This window comes from Rhinatrema bivittatum, chromosome 2, assembly GCF_901001135.1.
Source record: "Rhinatrema bivittatum chromosome 2, aRhiBiv1.1, whole genome shotgun sequence".
Classification (NCBI taxonomy): Eukaryota; Metazoa; Chordata; class Amphibia; order Gymnophiona; family Rhinatrematidae; genus Rhinatrema; species Rhinatrema bivittatum.
In genome coordinates, this window is record NC_042616.1 from 155,482,910 (window position 1) to 155,508,238 (window position 25,329).

At 41.7% G+C, this 25,329-nt stretch overlaps 1 protein-coding gene across 2 annotated transcripts in view; it reads left to right on the forward strand.

The window, feature by feature from the left end:
* The window catches only part of RSU1 (Ras suppressor protein 1), a 371,478-nt gene that overhangs the window by 154,024 nt on the left and 192,125 nt on the right, over positions 1-25,329 (forward strand). The gene's annotated exons all lie outside the window — the stretch shown is intronic.

Consider the following 25,329-nt stretch of genomic DNA (forward strand, 5'->3'; position numbering starts at 1 on the left):
AGTGGGTTACGAACCAGGAGACCAGGGTTCGAGTCCCACTGTCGCTCCTTGTGACCTTGGGCAAGTCACTTTACCCTCCATTGCCTCAGGTACAAAACTTAGATTGTAAGCCCTCTGGGGATAGGGAAAAACCTACAGTACCTGAATGTAAACCGATGTGATATCTCAGATCAAATGTCAGTATATAAAAATAATAAATAAAATAAATAATATCCCTACTTTAACTTGCAAATTTATCCTTGAAAATAAGCTTTCTACCCCAGAAACTTATAAGGTGTTCAAACATACTAACTGAAACTTATTAAAACCCTACCTCCCCTCTTATCTTTTCTAATGTGGTGGTAATAGTACCTCGGGGGCATAAAGCATTACAAGCTGTGACATCAGTAAACCAAGTCTCAGTAATACCCAGAAAATATAAGGTCTTATCTAATACCAAGTTAAAAATGGTAGATTTTTCTTTTTAGCATAACAAACATTAATCAGTAACCCCTTTAGAGCTACATAGAGATTAGGCAAAACCAATCTTTGAATAGGAGTAACTACCAAATTCTCATTTGTCCTGATAAGACTGTCTCTTGCTTCTCTACCAACCTCAGTCCTTTATTCCTTCTCTGAAAGATCACAGCAGGGATAGGCTGAGCAACCCCAACATCCAAATCCCACCCACCCTCTACCCAATCAGGTCATTCCCATATATTGCTATCAAAAATACTAAAGATAATAATCCAAAAACAATGAAGCAGCAAAACAGCAACAATCCCCAACATCACCTTCAGAAGAATTTCGTAGACATCAATAGCTTTAGGTCACTTAGAGGGGTACTCAGAGGAGCAGGCCCTTTGGAGAAGGCCCTCCTGCCTGCAGACCCTCCTCTGAGTAGGATGAAGGCAGGAACTGGGCGATGTGCTTCTCAGCTGGGGGAAGGGCATAAGCAGTGTAAAAAAATAACTTGTCATATTTCTGTTTTTGTGGATAAATACTACTTTTTGTTCTTGTAATAAACACTATTAAATTCCCTGTGAAAATAAAATTAAAGCTGAAAACAAAGGTCCCTTAAAATGTTAGTGAAAAGAGAACCTGTGGAATTGTTTGAGGTGAGAAAGGAATGTATGGAGGGTAAAGAGTGAAAAACAAATATTTCAATGTTTATTGAAGAAGCAGTTTGAGGAGGACAACAGATGATGGAAAGAAATGGTTTGCATGAAACTAGCAAAACTGAAAGTGGACAAAGTGGTGGGGCCAGATAAAGTACATCATAGGAAATTAAGGGGTATAGAGATGTTCTGATGACGCCACTGACAATTTATTAGAGACTCGACTGATACTGGAAGAGTGGAGATGGTTAGACATCTCTGTCTATAAAACTGAGTGTAAGAAGGATGCTTGTTTACATAGGTCAGTTAGTCTAACCTCAGTGTTGGATTAATTCTGAAGTCACTGCTAAAAGAGAAGATAGTGAAGTATATTGAATCCATCAGATTATAGTTTTACCATGTCACATTATAATCATTTTGTTACTATACTCTCTATGCATCTGTAACACACCTTGAACTCCCTGGCTCAAAAGGTGTATCATAAATAAACGATGATGATGAAAGGTTTAGAAGGAAAGGTTTGTTTTTCCAGATAAAACTAATGGGGCAGATTTTAAAAGCCCTGCGCGCGTAAGGCCCTCACTCGCCGGCGCGCCTATTTTGCATAGGCCGCCGGCACGCATAAAGCCCCGGGACACATGTAAGTCCCGGGGCTTTCGAAAAGGGGCGGGAGGGGGCGTGTCCGGGGCGTTCCCGAAACGACGCAGCGTTTCGGGGGCGTGCTGCGGCGTTTCGGGGACGGGCCTGGGGGTGTGGCGCCGGCCCGGGGGCGTGGTCGAGGCCTCTGGACCAGCCCCAGGCCCGAAGGACGGAACGGGGCTGCCAGCCGACACGCGCAAAGTTACGCCTGCTTTCAGCAGGCGTAACTTTGCCGACAAAGGTAGGGGGGGGGTGTTTAGATAGGGCTGGGGGGGGTGGGTTAGGTAGGGGAAGGGAGGGGAAGGTGGGGGGAGGGTGAAGGAAAGTTCCCTCCGAGGCCGCTCCGAAATCGGAGCGGCCTCGGAGGGAACAGGCAGCGCGCGCTGGGCTCGGCGCGCGCAGGTAGCACAAATGTGCACCCCCTTGCGCGCGCTGACCCCAGATTTTATAAGATACGCGCGGCTACGCGCGTATCTTATAAAATCCAGCGTACTTTTGTTCGCGCCTGGTGCGCGAACAAAAGTACGCGATCGCGCAAGTATTTAAAATCTACCCCAATATGTGCAACAAGGTAGCACTCTTCACAGAATATTCGAAATTAGAAGTAATTTAAAGAGTTTTGAGTGATGGTGAAGCATGTACCCACTAAGATTTACTGCAAATAAAAAAAATGTCAGTACATGATAGGGGGCAAGGTACCAAAGAGGAGAGAGAGATGGAGATCATATCTGCTAATCTCAAGCTTAATAAACTGTGACAAGCAACATCCAAAGGTAAGCTAAGGTGCATAGAGGGACAGAGAAATCACTAGTAAAAAAAAAAAAATAAATCATTGAGATCTCATCTGGAGCATTGTCCAGTTCTGGAGCCCATCTCTGTAATGGATATAGAAGTAGTTTAGAGAGGCTACCAGTATGGTTCAGTGGCTTCACTGTAAGCCCTGGTGAAATGAGATTCAAAGACCTAAATATATATATATATATATATATATACACAAGAGGACAAGAAAAAAAGGGGGGTGGATAAGAATGAAACAGTCATATATCTCAAAGATTTAAATAATGGAAAGGAAGTTGTAGAACCAAGAGATCATGATACGAGGCTCAAAGGTGGTAGACTTAGAAGTAACGCAAGGAAAATAAAATTTTTCAGGGTGGCGATTGTAAAATTGCTCCTAGTGGAGGCCAGAACAGTAACTGAATTCAAGAAAGCATGTGATAAGCATAGATGATCCTTAGGAGGAAATCAAGGTAAAACCAAAGATCAGGTAGACTCTGATATATTGCAACAGAAAAAGATAGTGGGAAGATTAGATTGGCCTAGAGGAAGATTAGATTGCCATCATATTATATGTTATTAGGTCATTCAGTTATTTTTGTGAGTGTGATCAGTACTACATCCTTTATCCAGTGACCTGTGCACATCATATTCAAAATGACACACACAAATACTACTTCTCTCCGACAGGACTAAGAGACTGAAAATGTACAGAACTGTGAGGTCTAAATTATACAGACTTGTAGAAATTAATTTTGCTTTATAAAGGCTCAGAGAAACTGGTTCTACCTTAGACCTGTGTTCTTCTGATTAACTGTATGACTGAAGCAACCTGGCTGTTTTAAATAAAATTATTATATTCTTGTGTTTTGCTATCTCAATTATTTTTACAGAAGTCATAAGGATTGAATTAAAGTTTTTGCATTGCAATTTAAAATTTTCATGTGCACACTTTCTACCTCTAGGGTATGTTGAAAGAAATTAATTTTGTTTAGGCATAAGTATCCCAGAATCCAGTTTTATTAAAGGTTAAGAAGCATATAAACCTACTATGTGTAACATAAAACTTAAGATTATATGTAAAATAAAATATCACAGTCCTGGTTTATTTTAGCTTTTCTTTTAATTCTAGAGCTCATAATTTTATTACTTTTCAGCCTTATGTTGTACTCTTTTGTAGATACTGAGTGATTGTCAATAAATATGATAGCAACGAGTATTAAAATAATGAACAAAGGTAAGGAACATAGTGAATATATTCTCTATAAAATGCAAAAATGTGTGTGTTTATGTATATGCATACACTAATGCATGTGCACAAAACAAGATAATTTATAATATTGTTAGGTGGGCGGAAACTAAACTAAAATAAACAAATAAGGGATGGTTCTTTACCCTTTCAAATGATTTAAGACAAGCAGACGCTCTATAAACAACCAACAGATTTTAAAAAATCATAGAAATACTTTCACATAACTCACCATCAATCTGTGGAATCTGTTGCCAGAGGATGTTGTCAAAATGACTAGCATAGCTGTCAGGGATAAAGTATAGAATCACCGAAACTCTCTCAGAAATCAATTAGAGTAAGGTAATAGCCGTATAAGACAATAGCAGTAACAAAAAAGGCTAAAGTACCTAAAGTTACAAAAGTAATATATCACCATGAGTCATGATTTTTTTGTAACATTTTATAGGCGTCATACAAGGGCGTAAATGTCAGTGCTGTTTAGCATAACTTTATACACCATTGGAATAATCATAGGTCATAAATTAATTTTGTATGCTTGGTGAATCCAAAGTTCAATTATAGAGTAATTTTCATTGTGTTGACAACTTTGAATGATATTGCTACTTAGCTTGAGAAATACGAAGAAACACCCGTAGATTCAACATTTGGAGTGCGCACTACCGGCAAGTCTGTGAAATGCCACTGAAGCTACTAAGCATATATTTGGCCCTTGAAGAAGGCAGTTGCCGAAACACAGTCCATGTCGGGCTGGCACATCTTGATCCTCTCCAAATGTTGGAGGTGTAAATAACATAACATAGCTGACAAAATTCTGTCAGCCTCATTATTTTATTTACATAAGATTAGGGATGCATGACCCTAAATTTGCAAAATTCATGTATGCAAATGATACGCAAAGCAGCTCATCGTTACATGAGTGGGAATCTGGCCAAAAATATGTGCGATATCGCGAATATCATGTAGCATCACTGCGATAGGGCTATATCATGCAATATACAGCATTTTTCATGCAATAGACGCTGTTTAATGCATGTGTTAGCCCTATGGCAGCTTGCTAATTCTCCCTATTAGATTGTAAACCGTCATTGGAAGGGACTCAGTGAACTTGTATGTAATTTGTTGTAAAGCTACTCTTGAAACTCAGAATTTTCTTCCTCTCATCCAATCATCGACCTGTCCCTAAAGACGTCTTATTCAAATTACTGTTTTCACAGATCTCTCTCCTCCATTCTCTTTTCTTCCTCTTCTCCTCTCTACTGGGGATATTGTTCCCAATCCTGGCTGTTTGACAACTTCCACCTATTCAGTGCACTTCAACTTATAACCCCCTCCAACATTACCTCTATTCTTTTTCTTCCCCTCTCTTCTCTCCCTTTCTCATGTTACTTTTAGAACTACTACTTTGTATCCATCAAATTTGTCCACATGCATGAGCTCTTTATCCCCCATTTCTCTCTGTCTTTTCATTTTGACTAAGACCCGTCTTTTCCCAGAAGACATCGCTTTATTTGCTGCTGCTCTCTGTCATGGATGTTATCTTTCTTCCCACACACCTCCAGCAAATTGCAACCCTCTTCTTCCTCTTCAGTCCCATTCCTTTTCTTCCTTTGAGTCTCATTCTGTCTGCCTGTTTATCCCATTACCTCTGCATATAACTGAAAAGTCCCTATTCTCTTTGCTCACTGACCTAGACTTCTGGCTTTCCTTCTTGACCAATCTTCCTGTTTCCTTATCCTTGGAGACTTTAACATATACACAGATAAACCCCTCTGACCCTTATCCTTCAAAGCTGCCCCCGCTTGCCAGCATGATCACTGCTTTGACCTGTTCTTTTTCTTCCATTCGCTTTCTTTGACTTCACTACTACAGCTCTTCTCCTTTCTGACTAACATTTCATATATTTATATTTAATCACCTTCCTTTTCAGCCTCATTCACATTGCTGCATCAAATGCCTGGAATAGTCTTCCTGAGCTGGGGTGTCGAGCACCCTCCTTGCCATATTTAAATTCCTCATAAAAATTTACTTTTTTAAGACTGCTTTAAAATTTAACCTTGGTTCTCCCTATTAATGGCCTTCTTGCTTTTAATCATTTTATAGTAAACAAAACTCCTAGATTGCAAGCTCCCTGGGCTAGAGTCTGTCTCTTACACATGTCTGTACAGTTCTATGTACATAATAGCATACATTAATAGCGTAGTAATAGTAACATGCCATAGTTAGAGCAGGGATGTGCAAACTTTGGCCCAAAGGCCAAATCCAGCCTATCTTTACCTTTCTTCCAGCCCATAAAGTTAAAAAAAAAAAAAAATAGTATTAGCTGCAGTCTGCCAAGTCTTTCCATCCTGTCCTGAGTGCCTGACATAATTATCGCAGGCCAAAATATCGTTTTTGATGCAGTAGTGTAGCCGACACGAAAGAGGCCTGAAGACTGGCCACCGAGGATCCCATCCCCACAGTGGCCGAAAGGAAGAGTCTGCTGCAGCAAGGCTACCAGAGATCCTATCCTGCAGCAGCAAAGGATAGAACCTGATTCAGCAAGGGTGCTACGGATCTCATACCATGGTGGCAAACTAGAGGGCCTGCTGCAGCGAGGCTGCCCTGGATCCCATCTCATGGCAGCTTGGAGAAGGCCTGCAGAAGCACAACCACCATGGATTCCATCCCCGCGGCAGCCAAATGAGGCCTGCTGCAGCAAGGCCACTGTGGATACCTTCCCAGCGGCTGCTGAAGGAGCCCTGCTGCAGGGAGGCTGTCGAGTATACCTGCCCATGGGGGCTGAAGAAGGGGTCTGGTGATGGTTGAAGAAGAGGGCCTGGATACGTGTGTGAGAGTGGGAGCCTGTGTGCGTATGGGAGAGCATGTTAGAGTGAGCTTATGTGCATGTACTGTATGTGTGTGTATGTCAGAGAGCTTTGTGTGTGTGTATGTGATAGCATGTGAAAGTGAGAGTTTGTGTGGGAGATCATGTGAGAGTGAGGGCTTATGTGTGTGTAGATGGAAGTACATGTGAGGGTGGAAGCTAGTGTGTGTGTGTCAGACCATGTGAATGAGTTTTATATGTATATGTGGGAGAACATATGAGAGTAAGAACTTGTGTGTGTTTGGGAGAGCATATGAGAGTGAGAGCTTGTGAGAGTAAGAGTTTGTGTGGGTGGGTGGGAAGGCATCAGAGAGTGAGAACTTGTGTGTGAATGAGAGCCTGTGTTTTTGTATGAGGGAGGAAGGGAAGAAACAGAAAGAGAAGAGAGATCCTAAAAAAGGAATTAGTAAAAGACCAACAAGGGAAAAGTGGAAGAAAAAGATTGCCACCAACTGATTAGAAAATAAAAGATTAGATAACAAAGGTAAAAAAATATATATATACAGTATATGCCATCTGTTAACGTGCATTTCTTATATTTTTGTATTTTGCTCTTTCTTTAGAGTTCCACTGTTCACAGTGTGGTTTCTTCGGCTTTCTGTTTTGATTTTGTCTGCATGTTTCTAATTTGTAGTCCCTTATTTCTGTGTTAGATAGGGGTCAGTCTGTGTTCTGCCTGTGTGTGATTAAGGTGCAGTAAATTCTAGCCGTAGGTTCTCTTTAGAGATTTGTAGCAGTCTGGCTTGTTTTGTTACTCCAGTAGGTGATGTTTTAGTATTCTAAGGTGGGGGATTGGAGGACAGTGAAAAAAAGGAAAAGAAAAAAGGTTGTGGGAAGAACAGAGACGGCAGGGGAGGGTAAGAGTTAGAATTGAAAAGGAAAAGAAGCAAAACCAAAGTAAGGACAATACAAAAGAAAAGAAAACAGGAAAGTTTCCTCTACCTCCTAAATTTTTGATTGGCCCCCTATTTTTTCTGAATATTTTAATATTGCTGCATGTGGATGGATATTTTTTTAAAGTAATCTCTTTTGTCGTAAATGTATATCAGAGTTAGCACTATTATAGCCCTTTCTTAACCTTGGAAACATGCAGATGACTTTGTAAAGTTTGGAGACCCAGCCAGTCCTACCCCAGTTTGGTTGCTTCAAGGCCACCCTGTCAGGTTTGATCCCAAATAAGTGGATTTTGGTGAAAAACAACTGTGGTTCTTTAAAGCAGAGTTCTCCAAACCTGGTCCTTGAAGGCCATTACCTAGTCTAGTTTTCAGCATTTCTACAGAATATGCATGAACTATATTTACACACAATGGAGGCAGTGCATGGAAATATATCCCAAGCAACTTCATTGTGGAAGTTCTGAAAATTGGATAGATTTGGGGACCCCTGATTTAAAGTTAAAAATGATCACCTAGGTTATAATTCACAAATACTTTGCCACCCAAGTAGCAAAAGTAGTTTTCTACCAGAACCCATTGATACAAGGTTAAATCTGATGATATCTGAAAACCAGTCAGCTGCTGTGTGATAACTAGGGAGGAGTAGTGTCTTATCGAGAATGTCCACAGGTGAAGAGCAGAGGGCCTAGAGGGCTGCTGCTGTTTGGGACCAGGCAGCCTTCCACTGACTGACTGCTCATCCCTGTAGTGTGTTTCGTTCTTGATCTGGATGGTACCTGTAATGTCATCCTTAACTTACATGTATTATACAGATCCCTAAGCCATGCCAGTACAGGGGTGTCAGCCAGTCTGTGGTAGGCTGGCTGGTCCCAAGCAGCAGCAGCCCTCTAGAACTTTGCTGTTTACCTGTGGACATTCTCGATATGACAATACTCCGTCACTCCTATAGCCTAGACCATATGGTCGTGGCTGCTTGGAATGTGCCAGGGCATTCTAGCATGCAAGGTCATGTGGAAGGCAAATCTTGTATCTAGTGAACCCTTTACACAAAAACCGCACAATGAATGGAGCCAACCAGGAAGTGATTTTTCAAACCAGTGACCACTTTATTAGGGAAGATATGTAGGCCACTGTTTGAAATCAAGTCAAAGTCTTAGGTAATCACAATCTGCAAGGACAAGATAGCAAATAGCACAAAACATTGTACATTATATGCATAGCACATTCTGCATAGACCTGTACATACATTTTTTGAAAGGGCATCATTACATATACAGGCTTAGCATCTTATCCTTTTGGCACAATCATGATTACAACAAAGACCATAGAAAGCAGAAGTGGCTTCCCAATAGCTACAAGTATAGCTCTAATATTGGAGCTGATAACAGCCCTGCTGTGTGATGGCTAGGAAAAGGCCCCAGACAGTCCATGTTGAAAGAGTGCACTCAAGGGGACAGCCTAAGGGGCAAGGCAGCAGAGTTCAAGTGAAGGCAGCAGCATCAGGAACAAAGAGTGCAGCATGGAGGCAGGAGGCTCAGGAGAAGACATAGCAGCATTTCTGCCCTCGTCCTCCTGCATCCTTTCCTCCCTCCTCTCGCCTCCCCTCTCCTCTCTCCCCATGCCTCTCACGCTCCATTCTCCTCACTCCTCCTCACCACAAACACCACTCATCCACCAACAGTCCTCCACTCCTCACTCCACCACCACTTCTCTTCCTCACTCCTCCACACTTCTCCACCACCTCATCTCCTCACGCCACATCTCCACCACCACTGCTCCTCATTCCTCCACACTTCTCTAACATCACTCCACTTCTCCACACTCCTCCACACCAAAAGACAGACAGTCAGACTGGACTAATAAAAACTTTTACTCCAACAAAGAAGACAAGAGACCATAGCAAAGGGAAACAGATGGCAGCAGAAAACAAAACAACTCACTCAGTAATCACTATAAAGAACCTCCGGCTAGCCACCAACAGCACCTACCTACCTCTTCTCTCCAGACTCCTGACATACCCTCAAAGAGGCAGCTGCAGGAAGCTGGGATATAGACTTCACCACACACTAATTTACGCTAGCCGTATAAAATGTTGTGCCATGTCCTGACGCGATGCGCCATGCAATAACACAACGCCATGTGTGCTGACTCAACGCCTTGTGCGGTATTTACCTATGCAATGCGGCAGATGGCAAATTAGCCTAAACACACCCTTTTTTTATCACAGGTACTATTTTTGCTATATTTATAGAGATTTGATGAATCTAGGTCATTAGTAAGGCTAAAATATAGCTGACTGAATGCCCAAATATTCTTAATATGGACCTCTAAAAGCCTACTATGGTGTATTATAGAAACATATATAGAAACATAGAAATGATGGCAGAAGAAGACCAAACGGCCTATCCAGTCTGCCCAGAAAGCTTCACACATTTTTTTCTCATACTTATTTGTTTCTCTTAGCTCTTTGGTTCTATTTCTCTTCCACCCCCACCATTAATGTAGAGAGCAGTGATGGAGCTGCATCCAAGTGAAATATCAAGCTTGATTAGTTAGGGGTAGTAGGGGTAGTAACCGCCGCAATAAGCAAGCTACACCCATGCTTATTTGTTTTACTCAGACTATGTTATTCAGCCCTTATTGGTTGTTTTTCTTCTCCCCTGCCGTTGAAGCAGGGAGCTATGCTGGATATGCGTGAAGTATCAGTTTTTCTTCTCCCCTGCCGTTGAAGCAGAGAGCTATGCTGGATATGCGTGAAGTATCAGTTTTTCTTCTCCCCTGCCGTTGAAGCAGAGAGCTATGCTGGATATGCGTGAAGTATCAGTCTTATTTGGTTTGGGGTAGTAACCGCCGTAACAAGCCAGCTACTCCCCGCTTTGTGAGTGCAAATCCTTTTTTCCACATTTCCTCTTGCTGTTGAAGCTTAGAGTGATGTTGGAGTCACAGTAACCATGTGTATGTTTATTGAATAAGGGTATTATCTCCAGGCAGTAGCCGTCATTCTGGCGAGCCACCCACTCTTCATTGACGGCCTCTTGACTTTATGGATCCACAGTGTTTATCCCACGCCCCTTTGAAGTCCTTCACAGTTCTGGTCTTCACCACTTCCTCCGGAAGGGCATTCCAGGCATCCACCACCCTCTCCGTGAAGAAATACTTCCTAACATTGGTTCTAAATCTTCCTCCCTGGAGCTTCAAATCGTGACCCCTGGTTCTGCTGATTTTTTTCCAATGGAAAAGGTTTGTCGTTGTCTTTGGATCATTAAAACCTTTCAAGTATCTGAAAGTCTGTATCATATCACCTCTGCTCCTCCTTTCCTCCAGGGTGTACATATTTAGATTCTTCAATCTCTCCTCATAAGTCATTTGATGAAGACCTTCCACCTTTTTGGTCGTCCTTCTCTGGACCGCCTCCATCTTCTCTCTGTCTCTTAAAGATTATTAAAGATGTAGGCTCTAGAAGGTGGCAGAATATTCAGCAGTCCTTTTTGAAATGATCTTAGTTGTCTGCTCAGTATATATGATAAGCAAGATAAATATTCTGGCTCACCTCTGTGCAAACATTTTAAAACCAGCAGAGGCTTTTAAATGTAACATAAGATTCTACTGGGAGCCAATGCACCTTATACAATATGAGGTTTACATGATCAAATTTATAGACCAAATAGAGGCAATTAAGGAAGGGCTACCAAAATGGTGTAGATTTATATGCCAGAGAGATCACATAAGTCTTAGGAAGCTTATTTATTGAGTATTTCTTCAGTTAAAAAGGCATGATTGGCTTGTAGCTATTGGAGATCCTTTTTTTGTATTCTGTCAAAACTCTGGAATTAGCTTCCAACTGAAATTCATCAGCAGAATGATAAATTATCTTTCTGCTGTATTTTGAAGACCTGGTTCTTTCTTGAGTTATGGACCTTTAATAATATTGCTGACATTTCCTATTGTGATTTGTATTATGATATACTGTAATGGTATGTGATTTCATTATTTTGGAATATATTTTGTGCTTTGATTTTAATTTTTAGTATGATTATTCTGTTATGTGATATTTATTTATTTTTTGTTATTTCTGATAATCATTTGTTTTTCTTGTGCTGTTCCTCACCTTGAATGCTAGTGAAAATGAAGAGTAATAAATTGATAAATTTAACGTGAATTAAGATCCTAAATGTTTATACTCTGAAGAAGAGGAAAGACAAGAGATGTGATTAAAGATATTCAAATGGGCATGAGAAGCAAACATTTTTTTCAGTTAAAAGGATGCTCAGTCAAGAGGTCATGATGTGAAACTCAGATGATAGATCCAGGAGTAAACTGGAAAATATTTCTTTACAGAAAAGGATATATAGTATCTTTAATTTGGAAGTGCTGTGATCAGGCTTTGCTCTGAATAATGGAAATTACAGATAATGGAAGGATTTTTTTTTCCAGATAACCAATTTTATGAAACTTTTGGTTAATAAGTTTTTCTGGATAACAGAAGATGGGCCTATGTCCATAATTTTTTTCTTTTGAAGAGTAATTGATATTATCAGATAATGGGCCTTTTGATAAAAGGTTGTCTATAGGAACAACCATGGAAATCGTGAGAGTAGCAGAAACCAGAATGGAGTTCAGAAAGCATGAGAGAGCTTTTTGAAGAAGTGCTGGGAAACCAAAGATCACTGGGTTTGTGGCATTGTACCAGGAAGTAAACTGGGCAGACTAGATGAGCCTTACAGACTTTGATGTCACATTAAGTGTTTTCATGGTTTCCACAGGGATTACAAATATAAATAGTATGATTCAGTAGGACCTTATCGAGTCCACTGTTCTGCGTGTATATTTATCGAGTCCTACTGTTCTGTATATTTTGATGCAAGTATTCTAAATTACCAGGAATTTCAATTAAGAAATAACATTTTCATGTACTTGCCCAAGCTGAAAAATGAATGCAGTTACTTATTTTCCCCAAATTAGGGATTCCTAGGGCAAGGAGAAGGAGATCATACCTAAAGCAGAATATTTGTTGTTTTCCAACATTGTGATTTTTGTAATCTGTTGGGGATTTTAAGTCATAGAAAATGTATATATTTTTTGATTTAGGTAGTATGTACCAGTTTGATGTGACTGAAAAACCATTCTTTTGTTTTGCTTGTGCTGTTGTAACAGAATTAATCCTAGAGAAAACAGGGATTCTTTTAAGTTGTGATATCTTATTGGGCTGACCTGAAAATTATACAAAGATATTGTTTTATGTGAGTTTCCCAGACCATCTAGGCCCCTTTGAAGAAGCCTTTTGTTGTACCGCTGATGAACAGTTTTTGAAAGTGGGGCATATTTTTTAAATGTTGTTTTATAGTTAGAGCCTAAAACTATTTTTGTGCTTTTAAATTCAATTTATATTTGCTAGACTACTACCACTGAGTCTTAATTCTCCAGGCTGTTTAATATGGACTGCTAATTCCTAAACCAGCTCAAAATTTCAATTCTCAACATTTTTCTCATTGACTTGAAAAGTTTTATTTTTATTGCCTGCAAATAAGATGGTGATTTTTGTCACGGCTTAATGTTTCCAAAGTAAAAAATTATAATGGTAATGAAGAGGATGGTAACCTGTACAGGAGCAACTGTTTACAGCCCAAAGCTTCAAAGATATGGCTGCATTTTGCTTCCTAGTAGGCATGGGGTAACCTGCATGGAGCAGCAGTTGAAACCCTTAAAGATACAGTGGGAGTGGGTGTTGGATTCCTTGTGGGAATCTGATCTACTCTGGGTAGAGATACACATACAGTTGCTACTGGACAGATTAGATTGGCCATTTTGGTCTTGTCTGCTGTTTACTATGTTACTGTGTAAGGAAAATGTTGATATTTTAGTGGCTTTGAACAGAAATATGTGATTCTATTGCAGATATTAAAAACAAAATCCAGTTTGCAATTGTGAAATAAGCCTGTGAGTGATGTATGATCTTCACAGCCCCATCGGTCAGAGGGTTACTGCTAATCACAGTGCTGGCTTGCTTCCCCAGTGGCCTTTGCCTTAAAACTGAATAGCGAACAGTCTGAATCTGTGTCTTTGAACCAACCAGCATATCTTTAGATACAACAGTTTCTAGCTTATTAGGTTCTCTTTGTCACAGTGCTTAATCCTTCTGCCTGCTGCTTGATCCTTGTTAGAAGCCAGGGCTACTCAAATCTTTAATAAAAGAGAACAGGCGTGAGGCGCCTAACTAGAAGCACTGAAGCATCAGACAGCTTGGGCAATTGGTGCCTGACTGATGTGGTTCGGGGGGAGGGGGGGATGGAGAGACAGGGGGTGCTTCTGGCATATTATTTCATAAGAGAACATACCTTGGACAGGTAGCAGATGAGGGTTGCTACAGAACTGTATGCAACAGTTGCCATAATTTTCTAACTCAAGAATATTTGTATTAACCTTTTCTTACGGTAGGTGTTGTGCAAAGGCTTAAATACAGCAACAAGCATAATACTGCATGAATCCAATAACTACCAGCAAACTTTATTCTGTGAAATCTAAGATCTTTTGATTCCTAGCTCATGTGAATGAATGAAAAGGTTGTTTTGTGAATTGCTGTTTAGACAGATCCTTCAGTTGTATCTGTTTTATGAATAAGTAGCTTATAGATGTTTATCTTAGATATCACTACAGATATTTGTGAAACTTTTTTTTTTAGCATTATTTGCAGCGAGATTAATGTATACAATGCATATCCTCTTAAACCCATGAGAATAATCAGCAGGTTTGGAGGTTTTTTTTATGTTCCATACCTGTTCAGATCCAAAGGATTATGACCAGCAGATGGAGATGTGTCTTTTTTTTAATGCTCGTGTGAAACAGTTGTCAATCTGCTTGGGTAAGGGAGTATACAATGAAACCAATGTAAAATGATCAATTTCGATAACATTAACCAGGAATTTAATAAAGGTACAAAGCTAATACAAAGTATTTTACCACAGACTGTAACAAATAAAAAAAAATAATATACATACATAGCAAGGAAAATATGTGTTAGTTCTAAGAAAGGACTGGAATGCTGTTAACACTACTGGAATGGCATAGTGGTTAGGCCCAGCATCTTGTCTCTGACGGTGACTAATCTGGGTCAGTAGGAAGTTCCTGGCAGATCCCAACGAGTAGGATCCAATTTCTTGTTGCTCACTCCCAGGCATAAGTGGTGGCTTTCCCCTGAGACTTCCTGATAAATAGTTGTTTATGAAATTTTCCTCCAGAAACTTGTCCAAACCCCTTTTTAAACCCAGCTCTGCTAGTGCTTTGACCACTTCCTCTGGCAACAAATTCCACAGCTTAATTGTTCACCTAGTGAAAAAAAAATATCCAATTTGTTTTAAATCTGCTACCTGCTCGTTTCGTGTCATAATCTTTTGTTCTGGTAATATTGGAAAGGGCAAATAATCATGCTCTATTTACCTGTTCCACCCCATTTACGACTTTATAAACTTCTATGATATCCCCCTTTTTATTTTTATTTCCCCTTAGCACTAATTGATTACTAGGAATTCCTGTATCTTGATAGCAACAAGAGACATAACGGAAGCTGATCCAATATAGCTGTATAGCGACCAAGAACAAAGGGAGCGGTGTAATAACAAAATTCTTTATTCTCACAGTATGTAGGCAACAGCAATTTTCTCAAAATTGAATTAAAGTGAATAAACATAGAGGTCCATGTTCAATAAGATGGCGTATGGACAAATTATTTGACTTAGGTTATCTAGTTAACTTTTGACGGAGGTTCAGTGGGGTAAAGGTCCCACTGAATATCAATGATTAAAGTTATCTGGCTAGCTTTATACAGAAAACTTTAAATCCAACCAGCCAACCTTTGAATATGGCCAGTTAGGTTTAAAGGTATCAGACTTTGTGTGCCCGGATAACTTTCCACTTAACTGGGTATCTTTAAAGGTATCCGATTAACTGGCACTGTTAAATACATTTTTAAAAAGTGCCTTGTGGGCCTGTGGCCCGATTCTCACCCACCTTCCCATAACTGCCATTCCTGGGCCCAAGCAGTCTCCAAACTCCCACTGAAGATTTAAAAAAAAAAAAAAAAAAAAAAAGCACGTTTTTGTGGGGATTCAGATTGAATAAGCCTCCCTCGAACCCTTAAAACCCTTGCGTGGGGGGGGGGAGGGGGAAGTATCTTGGTTTTGACTGTAAATATTACTACTCTTATCAGGGGGCTTAGGAGTAACTGCACAGAGCAGCAGTTGCTACCCTTGGGAGAAATATGGGGGTGTCCTGCACGGAGCGGCGGATGCTGCTGTGGGGAGATTGCTGTGCAGACTGGAAGAACCATCTGGTCCTTTCCTGCCATCATTGCTATGTTACTGTGTTTTACCCACACCTAGTGCTTCCAGCAATCTTCTGACGGAGTAGCGCTGGAAGCATAACCTGCCCCGCAGCAGCCCTGCAACATATATATATAATACTAGCCGTTAAGCCCGTAACAACGGGCTACATTAAAACACATTTTTTCAGTCCATTTCCTTCCCACTCCCTCCCCCTCATTCTCCCTCCTCCCTCTAGTCTCCCTCCCTCCCTCTCCCCTTCCCCCCTCTATTCTCCCTCCCTCCCCTCTTCCTCCCTCTCCCCCCTATTCTCCCTCCCTCTCCCTCCCTCCCCTCTTCCTCCCTCTCCCCCCTCCCTCTCTATTCTCCCCCCTCCCCCCTCCCCCTCTATTCTCCCTCCCCTCTTCCTCCCTCTCCCTCCCCCCTTCCTCCCCTCACTCTCTCCTTCCCCCTCCCTTTCCCTCTCCTCCCCCTCTCTCCTCCCCCTCTCTCAATCCCTTCACTCTCTCCTCCCTCTCCTCAGTCACTCCCCCTCTCTCAATCCCCTCCCCTTTCAGATCATCCACAACCGGCAGACAGAAGATCTCCGGGGGGGGGGGTCCCTCCCGCGCGCGCGGCGCCGCTACTGCTCCTCCCACTCCTGCTTCTCGCCGCCGCCGCTCCTGCAGCCCCAGCGCCATTTTATTTTCGGGCACGCTCGGCTCTGACCGAAGTGCTCGCCCGCGCATGCGCGGTAGAGCTGCTCTCTACTGCGCATTTGCGGCACGTCGGTCAGAGCCCATTTATAAGGTAGATTTTTAAGTCTTCCGTAAGTGTTTGAGGGGATGGAGGCTGCTCACCCTGACAGAGCCAATTATGACATATTGAGGAGGGAGGTGAGAATTCGGCCACAGGCCCTCAAACCAGTTTTTAAAAATGTATTTAACAGTGCGACTTTAACCGGATATCTTTGAGTATATCCAGTTCAAGTTATCCAGCTAACTTTGCCAGTTACAGTTGAAAATCAGCTAAGTTACCTGGATAACTTAAGCCTGGCCTGGAACACCTCTTTCTTTTTTTTTTTTTTTTCCCCCCTATCTGGTTAGACTTTAGCCTGATAATGACTTTTCTGACTAAAATCTAGCCGGATAAGTGGCCCAGTATTAAAAAAGTTGTCATTTAGCCGGATAACTTGTGAGTTTCTATCTCAAATAAAGGGGTGGCTTTAAAATTGACAGAAACCATTATTGTAACTTATAGAATAAACATCAGCTTAGAGGGTACCCTAATATACAAGACAGATGAACGAGTTTCCAAAGCCAGGTTATAACTTCCAAAGATGGCTGCCCCCATGTCTGTCCAATCTTGAAGGACATTCCAGCATAGGAGACAGATGTCTGATATCCAAACTGTTTAAAGATGAATGAGATCAGATGATGAACCCCCAAACCTCAAAAGGACATATAAAACTAGCAATGGAGTTGCACACTTGGCAGTATGACTGACTTATTTGTTTCATATCAACAAGAAAGCAAGAAGTCCTTCCCAAGAAAATATCACTTAAAAGAAAGGAACACCACCTTATACACTGTTTTCACAAAGAAAAAAAAATTCTTCAAGAATGGTCCTGACTTAATTTTAATCTACAGTCTTGTGCCTCGAAATGGGCTATAAGCTGAATCATAAGCAGCACAGAAACTTAATCATCTACCATCTTCTACCCTTACCCTTTGTTAAAAAAATATATTTTTATAATGCAAATCTTACTAGCCATTGATAAAAAATCATCTAGTATCAACTCAAACTGCACTTATCACGAGTCATCATTTAGCCCATTGTGAGGCACAAAGCTGTAGATTCCAATTGAGTTTAGGATATTCTGATACCACTCTTGAAGAAATTTGTTTTTTGTGGAAACTGTGTATAAGTTGGTGTTCCTTCCTCTTTTAATTACTGTAGTTATTTTTTTTTCCATGGCATTTTAGATGTCTTCTGTATGTTAACTGGGGGCTGCTAAGTTCATTGCATTTGCAGCCTCTCAGAACTGCATCTGCAAACTAAAGGATATGAAAGTTACAGCCGCAGGTTTTATAGCTTTAGTATGACTTGTGTTTTAATTATAACTTAACTTGTTTTATTGTATTACAGAGATATCAAACTGTATTCCTTGGAGGGTCAAAAACTGGTCAGATTTCAGTACGCTGCCTCCACAGTATGCAAATATATCTCATGTGTATTTTTTTTAATTCTGCTTTTTCAGACAGTTCAAAGCAGATTACATTCAGCTACTGTAGGTATTTTGCTGGCCCCAGAGAGCTCATAATCTGAGTTTGTACCAGAGACGATGGAGGGTAAAGTGAGTTGCCCAAGGTCACAAGGACATTTGAACGCTGGTTCACAGTCCACTACTCTAACCACTAGGCTACTTCTCTATGCCATTTGGAATAGCCTGAAAACCAGACTGGTTTGCAGCCCTCCAGGATTGACGCTTTTGTTGCATTATGTGTTTAATTTGGTTTAAAATTTGTGTTTAAATTTTTCCTTATTGCTTTATGAATTGTGTTTTTTATTGGTTACCTTATCTTGAGCATGCTTAATGGACAATGAGGCATTGTTAGATACTTAAAAGATTCAGGGCACAGGTCCATAGGTCCTTCTTCCCTCCCTTTTTGATAAATTAACTGAATATTTAAAATCGCCTCCTCCTTCCAGGAATAATCCTGTAAAAACGTCCAAGATATCATATGTGACAAGAAATAGATCTACTTTTTGGGATCTGTAGGGTACTTGTGACCTGAACTGGCCACTGTTGGAGATGGTATGTTGGGCTCACATACCATATGTTAACTATTTTATTTTTTTGTACTGTTGGTAACAGTACAGAAAAAGAAAAACAATATTGCATAAGAGAAAACAAAACATAAGATTCTTTTAGTTCATAGTGCAAAGAGTAAAATACTACATGATATATTTTTTTAAATACCATATTTCTCAATTTTACAAACAATATAATATATGTACTTGTTTTCTATTCCCCCCCAGTCCAATCCGTATCTGGAAAAGAGAACGATTGATTTTCCAGAAAAAGCCAAAAATATCTAACCCTGCTGCTTCATTTTTTATGAGCTGCAGGCAGCTGTTGAGTTTTTTAGGCAGTCCTAAGTATAAGGAGTTGCGATAGTCCAGTGGAAAATTACACAGGCCTGGTTCACTGTTGGAAAGGTTGGGGCCATCAGAGAAGGGGTAGAAGTGGTATAATTGGAAGAAAGCAAATTTAGTTACTGGTAGTATCTGCGCTTCAGTAATGAATCTAGAATCCAGGATGAAACCCAGGCTCTGAACCTGGTGGGAAAAGCAAGGGCTATTCCTTCTAAGGCCACCCTCGAGTGGATCTGGCTGTGGTCTTTTTTTCCTGATCCATAGGACCTCTGTTTTTTGGGGGCTTTAGTTTTAATTTGTTGTAGTGTAGCCAATTTGAGACTTTACCCAGGCAGTTGTTTAGTCTGGAAATTGCTTGGTCGGGATCTGAACCTAGGAGGCACAGTAATAGGATGCTGTCTGCATAGGTGTGGTAGAGAATTTTGGAATCATTAAATAGTTTGCCTAGTGGGGACATGTAGATGTTAAGAGTGTCGGAGATAGGAGAGAGCCTTGTGGGACTCCCCAGATACTAGGGAGTGAGGATGTTTATCCAAGAAAGACAGACTGAGTGTGATCCTGGAGGAAGGAATCAAGTAATTCCAGAGCTGGGCTAGTGATGCCTAGGTCTGTCAGGTGGCTGATAAGGATCCTGTGGTCTATTGTGTCAAATATAGCCAAAAGGTCTAAGAGTACTAGAAATGTGAATTTTCTATGATCTAGAGTCAAAGATCATCAACCCAAGCTCACTAGTGCAGTTTCAGTGTTGTGATGGGGTCTGAAACTGGACTTGTAGAAAGTTGGTAAATTGTAGCAAGACTGCTTTTTCAATATCTTTACTCAGAAACAGGAGGTTGGAGACTGGTTGGTAGTTGCACATGTCGTTTGTGTCCAGCCCAGGCTTCTTCAGTGTAGGTTTCATTACTGCCTTTTTTTTTTTTAGGGACCTTGGAAGGAGGCCTTCTGATAAAGAGGCGTTGATTATAGACTGGAGACGACTGAGTAGCCCAACTTTGGCTTCTTTTGGGTTGGCTGGTCTGGCCTCGATGTTGATGTCAGCAGGGGGGGCAAAATGCTGGCTTCGCACAGCAGAAGCAGCAGTGTCGGTGGAGCAGTGGAGAAGAGGGAAGAGAGCCTTAAGTGGTTGGCTGGCTGGCTCATATTCACACCATTCTTCTGAAGGTCCAGCAGTGTCTTTACCATGTGGCTTCCAAATGTGGTCTTTTGGTCTGCTTGATCCAGTCCCAATGCTGATTTCAGCAGGGGGAGGAGTCCCGGTCCCCCAGAGCAGTGGCAGCAGTGACAGTTGAATGGTGGGAGAGGTTGGAGGGAGCCTTAGGTGGTTCTGGTGAAAATACTAATAAATGACCCCCTTAGATTGTAAGCTTTCTGGGGACAGGGAAATACTTACTGTACCTGAATGCAACTTGTTTTGAGTCATTGATGAAAAGGCGTGATTTAAATCTCTGAATTGTTAAAAAAAAAAAAAAAAAAAATTGGGTAGAAATCTCCTGCTAAACCTGTTTTTTTATAAATAATAAAAATGCTCCTTGATCATCTGGAAATGTAAATGACACACAGTGAAAACCTATTAAATAATGTACACATCTATCAAACAGAAAAGGAAATTTTTGTTCAATAAAGAAATATTGATACTGTGGTGATGTGTAGATATCTGTATACTAAGAAATAAGAAAATAGCTGTGCATATAACTCTTGAGTATAGAATTATGGAACTGCATCAAATCTAAAACATTTCATCAGTATGTGTTAGAAGAATTATAAAAAGGGAGTATTCAAGGTTTCATTTCATATAAAATCTATGAATTAAAGTATGCTGAATTATTAAACTTCTCAGAAAAAATATCAATGACAATAAAATATTAAAATATCTATTACAAATATTACTGTCAGGTGGGAAGCACTTGCCAATATAAGCCATCACTCAATTCGGAGCTTGCAAACTGCACTTTATTTGTGTATGCACTCCACAGAAGCACAAACATGACCCTGCTTAAACATTGCAGGCTTTAATTTGTGGGGCACAAGTTCCCTTTCCTTCAGGGTAAAACAGGACTTTAGGTTCAAACAGGTTTAAGCAACTTAAGCAGATTTAAAAGCCACTAAAATAGTCCAAATACAATCCAAGTCAGGATATCCAGTTTATAGAATACATTACTATTTCACCTTTACAAGCACTATTACACTTACTTCTAAATTTAAGAAGAGTCACTTCTGGGTTCTCTCAGCTTGGCCTTCTAGCCCTATAATTGCTGGGAACTTCTTCCTGGAGTTCAGATCTAGGCTTTAGACTGTTAGCAAAACGTTTAGGCTATTTCATCTCCAGTTTCTCAGGCATCAGGTGGCTTGAGGGCAGAGTTCTAGTCCCTTGCCTCAGCAATTCCAGCCAGAGCCTTTTTGCCTAACATACCCCGAGATTCATTAAAATGCTATAAATATAGCAGAAATAGTGCTGACAATAAAAAAAAAATAAAATGGGTGAGGTTAGGCTAATTTCTTGTCTACCATATCGTGTAAGCTATTTCCATAAAGCACCATACCTTAACTCATCGTGCGGTGCATTGCAAAACACATCAAAGCGTTACGCATAAGTAGCAGCGTGCCATGTAATTAGCCGTGTCGCATGTAAATTTATGTGTGGTGCGCTATTTTGTTTATATATACCAGCTTCCTGCTTCTGCCTCTTTGAGGGTATAGGTGTTGGTTAGAGGATAGTTGGAGAGTAGGAGGTTCTTGTGATTACTGAGTAAGTTGTTCTGTTTGGTGTTCTCATCTATTTCCTTTTTCCTTGGTCTCATTTGTCTTTTTCTGTGTGTGAAAGTTTAATTTGCCACATTTGTCTGTCTTTTTGTGTAGATGAGTGAGGAGGAGTGGTGGAAGAGTGGAGGAATGAGGAGTAGTGGAGGAGTGTTTGTGGTGAGGAGTAGTGTTTGTGGTAAGGGGGTATGGTGGTTGTGGTTAGGAGGATGGAGAGAGGTGTGGGGAGAGAGGAGAGGAGGTGGGAGGACAAGGGCAGGAGTACTAGGAGGTGGAGTAGGTGTAGGGATAGGGACAGGAGTAGAGATAGGAGGAGGCAGGAGGGGGAAGGGGATAGCAGGTGAGGACGGAGGGAGGTGAACAGCAGGCTAGGGATAGAGCAGTGGTTCTCAACCCTGTCCTGGGGACCCCACTAGCCAGTCGGGTTTTCATGATATCCACAATGAATATGCATGAGAGAAAATGTGCATGCTATGGAGGCAGTGTATGCAAATTTTCTCTCATGCATATTCATTGTGGATATCATGAAAACCCGACTGGCTGGGGGGGTCCCCAGGACAGGGTTGAGAACCACTGGGATAGAGAGAGAGGGCAGAGGGAAAAGGAATTTGGAGGACAGGGGCAGGAGGGAGGAGAAATGGAGGAGTGTTGGAGGGAGAGTGAGGAAAGGGAGGAAAGGGAGGACACCTCTCTGGAAATAGAAGTGGCACCTCCTTCTGGCAGCCAGGCAGCAGGAAGACTTCATCTCAGGGCTCTCAAGTTCAGTGTGCAGGACAATGAGATGGTGATTTCCAGGGGTCCTGGAGCATTGCTCTTTGGCAACCATGCAGCCAAGACTGAAGGCAGCCAAAGGCCAGATCTGGTGCACCATAGCCTAGTTGATCTCCAGATGCAGTGGTGCCCAATGCATCAGGGAGCAGGTGGCCCACTGGTACTGCGACATCAAGGCACAGTTGACAGCAAAGGTGGCAAGCTGAAATAAATACAAACGCCTGACTGGAGGAGGAACCCCTTATCCCCTCATCCTCATACTCTTGGAGGAGCACCTCGTGCAATGGCTGGGACTGGATGTGTCCGAGGTTATGGCTAAGCAGCTGGACACCACATGAGCTGCAGCTGGAAACGTCACCTCCTCTGTAAATGGCCAGGCTACAACTGTTGTACACATTTTGGCATAAGATGCTCCAATGCTTTATATGCAACGTGCACCCCTGATAGAAAATGGATACTTCCTGCCATTGGTGCTTATGTCTTATTCTTTGTTTCAACAGCTCTCGCCCATGAAGCTGCTGGTCCCAGCCATCATGCCCCAGGGACCAGCCAGCAAATCCCAGGGATTAGCAGCATGTCAGCCCTTTTGCAGAGGGCCTTGCTGATGGATGCCCAGATCCAGGTGAGGAAAGAGGAGGAGGATCAGCAGCAGCAACAACCTCAGCCAGCCTGGACTAGGAGCCAGTTGATGCAGCACAACCTCAAGCCAGCACACCACAGTGCCAGCCTGAAGCACCAGGCCTTCAGCAGGAGCAGCCCAGCAGCCCCCTCATGCCACATTTGGAGGTCCAAATTGAAACACTTCACATCACCATCAGAGCACCACCAGCAGCACTGGCACCAGCATCAACAACATTCCTGTCACCAACAGAGACGTCAATGCACAAGCAGCTGGACCAGATGGAAAGGAGGCATGGCATACACCTCTGCCAGATATGGGCCGAGCTAGTGTGCCTCAGGAGAGCTGTGAGCAAGCAGAGCTAGGCCCTGTGGGATCAGACTGCCGCAGACACACAGGGTGTAAAGATGCTGGCCAAATTAATCAACACTATGACCAATGTCCTCATGCAAATCCTTAAAAGGATGCCCGAGCATGTGTCTTCCTCAGCATCAAAGGACTCACACCCTGCAGCAGTCCCCGGGATGTAGGCCCCCAGAAGACATCCCACCCCCAAGTGCAAACCACGCTGTGGTAAGGGGACATGAGGCCGCAGAGGTGGTGGTATTGAATGCCAAATAAGAGTCATACCAGCAAGCCTGTCCAGGCCTCTCCACAGAGTTCCTGTGCTGGCTAGCAGAAGGGATGGTCTGTTGTCTGCTACTGTGGTCCTGCTGCCTAGCTCTAAAGCCCTCCTCGATACTCTGCCTGTACCTCAACCTCCTTGATGCGGTCTCCAGTCTTAGTCCAGTTGCTTCCTCTTCTCATCATGTCTCATCTCCTGCTCCAGATACAGTTATACATCGCACTGGTAATGTTGTTTATACGTTTCAGTTCACTGGTGCAGGGGCAGAAATGTTTGTTTCATGGAGAATTCCTATATGGGTGCTCTACATTGCCCTATGGTATCAGTTGGGTTTTGCACTGCATAATGGGAAGGTTCGCAGGTTTGGGCAGCAAGAGGTATGCTGCAATCTGTTGCTGTCCTTCCTGTAGTCATTGATGAGGAGTTGAGCCTGGCCTGAAGCGCTGGTGATTCATCTTGGGGGAATGATTTTATCAAATGAATCTATTACCAGTTGCTGTATGCTGAGAGGAAGGATGTGTCTACTATTATTGTTTGGCTCTCTAATACTACTATATGTTGGTCAGACATCATTCCAAGATCTGCTTGCTTGGATCAAGTAATTTGGGTTGTGGCCATGTGGTAAACGGGGTATTCATGTTAAGCCTATGTGGTCTTGGGATGCTTGTATTGATCTTTTTCAGACTGATGGGTGGTTCATTTATCTGATATGGGGCAAGGTCTTTTCACTAATGCTATTTAGAAGGCCTTGGAAGGTGCTCTGTTTTCAGAATCTTAGGCCATTTCCTTTTGGGGGGATCACAGGGTATGTGACGGAATACTTGAGCATGGTTTGGGGCATGATGATGTCAACGGATTGGCGACATGGGCTGAACAGTTAACTCTAGGAACCCTGTGTGGATCTGGCATGATTGTGGGCAGTCACATTACTGTGGGGCGCCTTATTTGGATGTGGTAGAGGCCTCATAGTGAGGCAGCAGGTGCTTCTTGGTATCTGAAGGCCAGATGGTCTATGGGGTGCTGCATCTTGCTGGGATGTTACGGATGTCCACTGGGGCAATGTTGGAGAACATATTGCAACTGTATGGGTCAGGAAATTTCAGTGTTGTGTTAATAAAAATGTGACTTTTTGATTCCCAGTAATTATTAGGTGTTTCTTTTTTTTGTAAGGTGAGTTGGTGCAGGAAGAAGCCATGAAGTCCTGGATGCCTATATTATTGCTTTTGATAACAGATTTAAGACTATATTATGCATTAAAATGCCATTATATGGTTAATTGCTGATTAATTATTTGGTCCAATAAAAAGACATTTAAAAAACATGGATCCCATTGCCTCTAATGAAAAGCAGATGAATGTATTTGAAAGTTGAATTGGTGTCACAAGATAAAAGAAATTTGTTAGGGTTTAAAGTCAAGGAGGAACATTAAGCTTCACTTCCATAAGGGAACACTGCAGATATATACAGGGCATGTCACTAAATACTCATTTTGCACAATAAATACCTACAGTATCTGAATATAATCCACTTAGAAGTACCAAAAGGCAGAATATAAATAAATAAAAATAGAATTACTGGTG